The following is an 8214-nucleotide window of genomic DNA, read 5'->3' on the forward strand; positions in this document are numbered from 1 at the left end:
AACCAGTGCTCACTAGAAAGCCAGCAGCTGCCTTTGAACAGGAACAGCAAGAAACAGCAGTAATTTGGGACCTGGCAGCAAAATGAAGGCTGAGTAACGGGCAGCCGATGAGCTGGAATCATAGGCAGATCCATAAAGGGGAACTCAGGTGTGGGGAGCAGTTTGGCCTCACCCCACTTCAGCTATGCAGAGCCTATATAGGGGGCACACTGAGATCACCTGCTTAGCAGCATAGCTCCTGGCTACAGCTGCTGCTTTGATTTGGCTTTGAAACTCAGGAGGGGAACTGTGCTGATGCTCCTCTCCCCCTTTTCCTCTGCTATCAAATTTGTGGTAGGCAATGGGGTGGGAGGGCAAAGTGATGGTGGCACTCACTCCCTGAGGTCTGGAGCCACGCTGATAAGCTGGTGAACTCAGAGCATTGCTCACTGTGGATGCACCACACAGCGAAAGGCAGTTACAGCAATTGGACCTCCACCCCGCTACCTCCCACTGGATCTGCCCCTGGCTGCAAGTCTTAAATTGAGAGATAGGCACGATAGAGTTGCTTGTTGCTGGCTAAGAACCAACAGTAACTAGGACAAAGCGAGAAAGCGGCAACAAGCAGAAAGTGGGGATCAGCTGTGAAGTGGAACTATCAAGAGAATTATGCTTAAATTTTCATCCCCACCCACATTCATGGAGAAGGGCTGAGTTCTGCGTGGAGCCTTTGCCCCTGGGAGAAGGTGGGGAATGGAAGGAGAACACTCATAGCATTAGGAGTAAGTTACCCTGTGGTTTCACAGTTACTCTTACACTTTCCTGCACTGCACTGCACTGCCCTTCAGGGCTTAGCCAGGAATTGTTTTAGTCAGTCTGGGTTGGGACTCTTAAAGTTGTTGCATGTTTCACCCTTATTTTCCAACAATGTTGTATATACTTGAAAAATAAGAATATTTATGGGGTCCCAACCAAGAGCTACGAAATGAGTAGCCTAGTATCTGTTTCCTACACTACTTTCCAATGAGCAAAAGGTACTTGACATGGAGCACTCAACCACAAAGTCTGAGGGAACAGTCTTACAACATGCACTTTCACAACATCAATAATGAAGTTCTGCAGAAAGGCAGTTACAATATATTCTAGCGCAAGCACAGGCTTCTTGTTTTGGCATCGTATGCCAAGTGACGGGTTATGGTTTGCATCATGAAGAAGTTCAAACCACAGTGATTTTTTTTGGTGTGAAAAATCTGTGAATTGGCAGCTACTTGGGGCCAAGCTAACTGGCAAACTTGGTAGTGGCTACTCACTGGGAAAATTAATTGTCTTCCATTCACTTAGCACAAATTTAATTGTTGCCTTCCTGAATATCACTTAGCTCCCGTAAGTTCATTATCACACAACAGTAGCCTGTCCTGAGGCAGGAAAAGCATGCAAGGTGAAGGATGAATTATCAGCAGCAGCACTGTTACATACCCTGACCGGAGCGACATTATGAGTTGTCTGACAAAGCATGCCGGAAATCATCTGTGCATGTATCATGCTGAAGCCAGCCACCCCATTATGGCACTGTCTTCCCTTGATGATAAGGGAGCCATGGTGATGCCTAATCGGTAAGCACATTCATGGATACAAGCTTGGTTGATTAGCAACCGTTAGATTAAGCAAATTCTGTTTGCCTCAGTTTAGCTCATCATTATACCAGTATATTTTGATGTTTCATCTAATTAAATTGTGGCTGCTAATAATTATATAGGCTTCTCCTTCACCCCGCAGCTCCTTAATTGGTGCTTAAATGATAGCAGATACATAGTGACTATTTCACTTGTGCCTTAAGTTGGTGCCCAGTAAAAATACTTTAATGAGCTCTTATTTACTGAACTGTTCAAAGGATAATTCAGTGGCACTAATCAAATGCCTGTTTAATTACTCCTTACTACATTGGGACCTAACTGATACCTAATAAGCCCTTCATTGGGAAGTACTAAACTAAGCTTCCTAAACAATCACATGAATATCTAATTAGGATCTTAATTGACACCTACTTATTTGATGCTGATTTAATGAATTTCTATTAAATAAGCACCAGCCTAATAAGTGTTTACATCCAATGGGCTTACTTAATTTGTGCGTTGATGGAAGGTTCTGGAGTTAGCTGTCATAGCAAAATTGACTTTGTACCCAGACGTGCAGTGCAGCTCCCAGAGTTGGGCTGCTGCCACAGGCAGCAGAGGGGAGGCTAGAAGTTTGCCATAGATATGAATAGCAGGTATGGGCTTTGGAGTTGACCCTAAACAAGGTAAATAGAGGATAAATATCATCAGGATAAATTGTGTTGGCTTTGTCCACTGATGTATACAAGTTACACTGGGGTCCAAAGGAAATCACAACCAGCTCTCACCTGGTAGTTGCTACAACAGACGGACGTTATTATAGGGCCTTGTCACCAGATGGCAGGGGAATGAGTCATAACGTGCTTGCGTTGAGCAAACCAAAGCTCCAAGATAGAAGCAGATGCCCAACACCTGCACTCGCGTAACTTACATAAGTGTAGCTTTGCTCATGATTTTTCCTGGGGTAATCTATACTAGATTCTAAAAAGCATCAAATGTAGAAGACTATATGCTGTGTGGCTATCCTTCATTTGCACTGGTGTAAATACATGATGCATCTAGGTCTAGGATGGCTAAAAGAGCATACGCCCTAATAAAAAAACCCAGCAGGCTTGTATTCCTACTTTACTCGCACACAGTCACTGGAAAGGTATAAGGCATATAGGGCTACAGCCACAATAGGGGCAAGGTATTGTGACACTTGGTATTACAACAACTAATTTTTAGGCACCTGGGGTAGAATCCACAGCCCTGAGCTAGGCACCCAGTGTCCCTGACACAGTGATTCTCAACCAGCGACACTGGATCCTTTTAGAGATGCTGCTAGGTGTTCATATACCTACACGATTCATGAGATAAACCCAGAGATTTCATATAGGAATCCAGAGGTTCAGAAACATTCTGACCTGGTGGGGTCTGTTAATTTCTTTAACAGAATTGGTCTATTATTTTTCTCTAATTAAAAAGAGGGAAAGCTAAGAGCTGGCCAAAGGGTGGCTTGAGTCCAAAAAGGTTGAAAACTACTGCCCTAACAGTGCATAGGGAGCCCAAGGCACCTCAGATTGGGATTCATAGTATGAGAACACAAAACGAGCACTTCTGAAGGCAGTAGGAAATGCTGAATGGAACAGAGCACGTTTCCTTTCTCAGACTTCCTCTTGCCTCTCCACACAGGCAACCCTTTACCGTTTGTCCTCTAAACAGACAGGCCCAGAAGAGAGCTGCCAAAAAGTGACTTTCTGTGCCCCAAGACTGCTAAGGCCCTGTGCAGACGGGCTCCGCATGGTTGATGATGGACCTTGGCACTTGCTTAGTGAGGAACTGAAGATGCCTTGCAGCCTGTTGGGTTGGCACTCTACTCACTGCTCAGTTGTGTGAAGCAAGGGTTTACAGACACACACAGCTTTATTTCCCTTTGCTGCTGCCAGAGGATTGACAGAGCAGACCATGGATCTGCTCCAACTCTGGGCATGGTACCAATGTTTGGCTTCCATGGAGACAGTGGATAAGGCTAACGCTGGCAGAAAGCAGCCTGGGACGAGATGGGGTGGGGAGGTTAGGGTCCAGGTGTAATAAGAGATTTAGGTGCCTAAAACAGAACCCAAGCTCAACTCCAAAACTGACATTGAAACAACCTCCCTAATCAGTTGTTGCTTGAGCCAGAAAGCACCTATATTGGCAGGTATCTTTTCATTTGATGCCAGGTGCCGTTTTTGGGCACATCCAGAATTGTTCCCATCTGTACAGCTCAGTGCCTGTCCCAGGCATGGTAATACACCCACTGAATCTCTTTAGAGTGCCAAGGGCTGTCTCTAACACTTGACAGAACAGCTTTGCAAGCCTTATCATGCCACTGCAGTTAGCTCACAATTGGAGTCATGGAGGTCAGGTGAGGTCCCACATGACTGGAAAAGGGCAAATATAGGGCCCATTTTAAAAAAGGAAACAAAGAGGATCCAGAGAACTTGAGACCAATCAGGTTGTAGATAGGTATTATATTTCTTTCCTTTCCCTCACTAGAAACTGGATGCGTACAGGCTTTTCTTATTTCTGCATGAAACATGCGGGTTCTGTGAGAATGCCCTTGTTGCAACAAAGATCTTGCCTGTTTGAGAATTTATTGCACCTCTATGCTTCCCCTGCTCCACTCCTCCTGGGGACTGGAAGGAGTGGAGCATAGAAAATGGATTCCCTTTCTATCCACAGACCGGGGTGGCCCTAGTTTGTGGAAGGCAGGATGAAGCAGCAGCTGCTCCCCACTCCTCCCAACTCTAGGAACAGGGAAGAGTTGAGCCATGGGGAAATGCTCCCCCGCATCTTCCACAACTGCCGATCCACTAGTCTTATCTAATAGAAGGAACTGTCACAAGAGAAGATAAGATCATCATACAAGAATCCAATGACCACCAGGGCTGGATAAATAGAAAGGAATTACATTTACTATTAAATGCAAGTTCTTAAGGACGAACAACACATTTCATGGGAACTTATCAATTTGAAACTGAATTTTCTGCTAATTCCAGGATGGTGAGGATGTCAAAAGACAAATATGGCATATCAGGCAAGGCATCTCTAGTGCAGGTAGGGATATTTTAATGCTTTGGTGGAAAGCACTGATGAATATCATCTGAAATAATGCATACCAATTCTGGTCACCCAGAACTCAAGCTGGTATAAGGGCAGACAGGCTTCCAGGATGATCAGAAGAATGGAAGATCTGTCTTGCCAAAAACTGAAGCGCCTGGCTTGTTTAGTGTAAAAAAAAAAAAGAACAACAGGGTTAGAGGGAATCTGACTACTCTCTATGGAGATAAGGAAGACCAACCCCACAAAGTGGGTAGAACTAAAATTTACTAATTGAAAAGTAAGGGTGCCTATACATGGGCTCAGGGGTTGTGGGGAGAGCGTTTTAATTAGAGTTCTCGGACAGCTGCTCTAATTAAAACACTGCAGCATCACGTGTATGAAGCCCCCACGCATTTAAAAATGGCCACAGGACACTAACTAAAGCTCATTCAACAAGCTTTAGTAAAAGTGCCCCAGTGGCCATTTTTAAACCCAGAGGCTTATACGTGTGATACTGCAGCGATGCTAAAGCATTCTAATTAGAATGCAGAGCAGACTTGGGTAATTGAGCCTGCTCCGACATGTTTTAATTAGCATGTGTTGGAGCATGTGTATAGGCACCCTAAGTGCACCCCATGCCTTCCTTCTTGGAGCATGTTCCATCCCAGGTGAGGCTATGCCACTCACCTGGAGTCCTGGGCACTGGAACTGCTGTTACCTGTTTCATCTCAGGTAACAGCTTCCCAATCAGAGCAGAGAGAACTCCTGCCCCCCACCCCCAAGCAAAGCAAACAAACAAAAAAAACTCCCTGACTTTAAAATGAAGTTCTACTCATTTATGAAAAGTATTATATAATGTGTGATGCAATAGCAGGGGACTAGACTGGATAGGCCAGATAAATCCATTTCAGTTGCATGTCAGTCCCTAATGGGTGTCTAGGTAATCAGATTTAGCTGCAAACTGACAAACTGTTCTTTATTAATTAATGCTTATATAATTGTTCCCTTCATGAGCACCTGCTTCATAAGCTCTTACCCAAGTATTGACACTTATTTAATTGGGTGCCATTTCAGTGCTAACAAAGCAGACAACAAAATAACTGGCACACACTTTATAGACATCCCCTTAACTGGTATCGATATACATGGGAGCTATGATTTGGCTCCTCCTCAAACAGGAAGTTCAAAAGTAGGTTTTAATTAGGTCAGTGAAACTGATTACATGCTCATCAAGAAAGTAAGACCAAATAGGAAACAACATGCATCATATAAAAACTAAATAGATAGGCCCAATTTTGCCATGTGTTCTAGTGAGGCCGGATGATCACAATGGTCCTGATCTAATCTTAACATGCTGCATCCATAAAGGAAGATAAACATTGCAATGGTCAGCAGTCAGAACTCCTCAATTTTAGGATTTGGACAAATAAAATGTTTAAATTATGAAAAAAGCTGTGTGCGCTCAGACTGGATGGGGCCCTACAGGTACAACAGGCAGGGGAATGGATAAGGAGCTGGGTACTGCACAGCTTAGTACCATCCCTAGGCATACTGACATCATGGAACATTAGACACTTAGGATGGATGGTAGTAGTAGTAGTTAAGGATCTCTATGGTACCTAAATGTCAGACTTCAGAGCTAGCCCCCAAAATCTCTGGGCCTAGTACAGGTTAATCTGACAACCAAATCAGATTACAGAACAGCATGAGCAGCTCCTTAAACAAATTATATTTGTTATGTACAAGCAGTACAGTTTTAACCAGCACTTAGGGGCTGAAAAATTGAATCAGAAAAACTAATAATAATTAGGAGCTGTATAAACACATTTACCTTTGTAGCAGACAGGCCTGTAAAAGAAAAAAAAAAAGAAGGTTTTGAATGAAAATTACTGATATCGGGAATAATTAACTAATAGATATCCAAGAAGTAGAAGTAGGGGGCTCATCTCATATCTCCTAGCCTTCATCCAGGTCATCTCCACAATCTTAGGCATGGAACAGATTTTACAAACTGCCAATGTAGTTATTTAAGGGTGTTTGTATCTTTGCATTTACTTATCTGGGGACAAAGCGCTCCTAGGTCAGCAGCACTTTGGAACCTGCAGAAAGCCAAGCTCATTGAGGAGTTGCTTGTATGTGTTATATACATGTTAGGTTTGATGCCACATGATGATGACATATATACAATGGATGCAATCCCACTTTGGCTGGTCCTCTGAGTCCCAAGCAAAAACAATTCCAAGGAAGGTAGATGGCTGTCAAGGACAGTGGATATGCACAGGCTCATTGCTTTTTGTGATTTAGTATTAAGGTTAAGACAGCATATTACAAAAATAGGTGCATTCATGTTTTTTCAGGGACTAGAGCAGGGTAAGGTAAATATGTAAGAGGTAGAAAAGGATATAGCCCCAAGAATGATGATCTACAAACATATGGACACAACATACAGAGCAGCTGCCAGAATCTTAAAAACGGAAATGCTACAGGAGGCACAGCTCATCAGTTACGGTGAAGTTGCTTTTATAGCAATCACTCTCTGTAATAATGTATGAACCATCTGCTGAAGTTCAGATCTTGATTCTAATCCACCTATTATGCATCCTATTCCATCCTTCTTGAATCCCTGAAAAAAATGAATCTACTTTTGTGCATATTAGTTTTAACACCAAGTCCCAAAAAGTAGCAAGAAGGAAGACCTCAGCTACCTTCTGTGTTGATGTTTTTCATGGAATTAAGCAGGGTGAAAAGCCATCTGATCTTAAGTGGGGATCTTCTTCATATTCAGTGTACATAATTTCATTTCCCCAGAATGCAGATTGTGTTTGCTTTGATAGCATTAATAAGCTAAGTCATGGACACGACTGTAACAGAAAACAAAGACTAATTCCAAAATTTGTTTGAACAAAAAGTTAAATGCCTAAATATTCCAGAAAATAACCATTTATGCTTGTATGCTTTAGGTAAAAGGCAGGCATGTGTTTGTGCAACAGATATGGAAGCCTAGTTAATATGGAAGAGGGAAAACAAAAACCCAAAAAGGACTAGAGTTGCTCGGTTTTTGAGTATGATTCCTGATGCAGCACTTCTACTCCCAGGCATTAACAATAATTATTCCTTCATTCTTCTCATATGCTGCTGGGTTTTCAAGCCTTTATGGTCAACAGTTGCAGCCTCCTGTCTGAACCCTCAACAAACTGTAATTTTATAAAAATGAAAACTGAGCTCTTAATAGTTTCATAGTTGGTAGGGGTGGAAAGGACCTGAGCAGATCATCAAGTCTGACCCCCTGCCATGGCAGGAAAGAGTACTGGGGTCAAACGACCCCGGCCAGGTGTTCATCTAGCCTCCTCTTAAAGACCCCCCAGGGTAGGAGCCAGCACCACTTCCCTTGGAAGTTGGTTCCAGATCCTAGCCGCCCTGACAGTGAAGTAGCGCCTCCTGATATCTAGCCTGAATCTACCCTCTGTCAGCTTGTGACAATTATTTCTTGTCACTCCTGGTAGTGCACAGGGGAACAGGGACTCTCCCAATGCCTGCTGGTCCCCCCTGACTAGTT

Source organism: Alligator sinensis, unplaced genomic scaffold, assembly GCF_000455745.1.
Source record: "Alligator sinensis unplaced genomic scaffold, ASM45574v1 scaffold1222_1, whole genome shotgun sequence".
Classification (NCBI taxonomy): domain Eukaryota; kingdom Metazoa; phylum Chordata; order Crocodylia; family Alligatoridae; genus Alligator; species Alligator sinensis.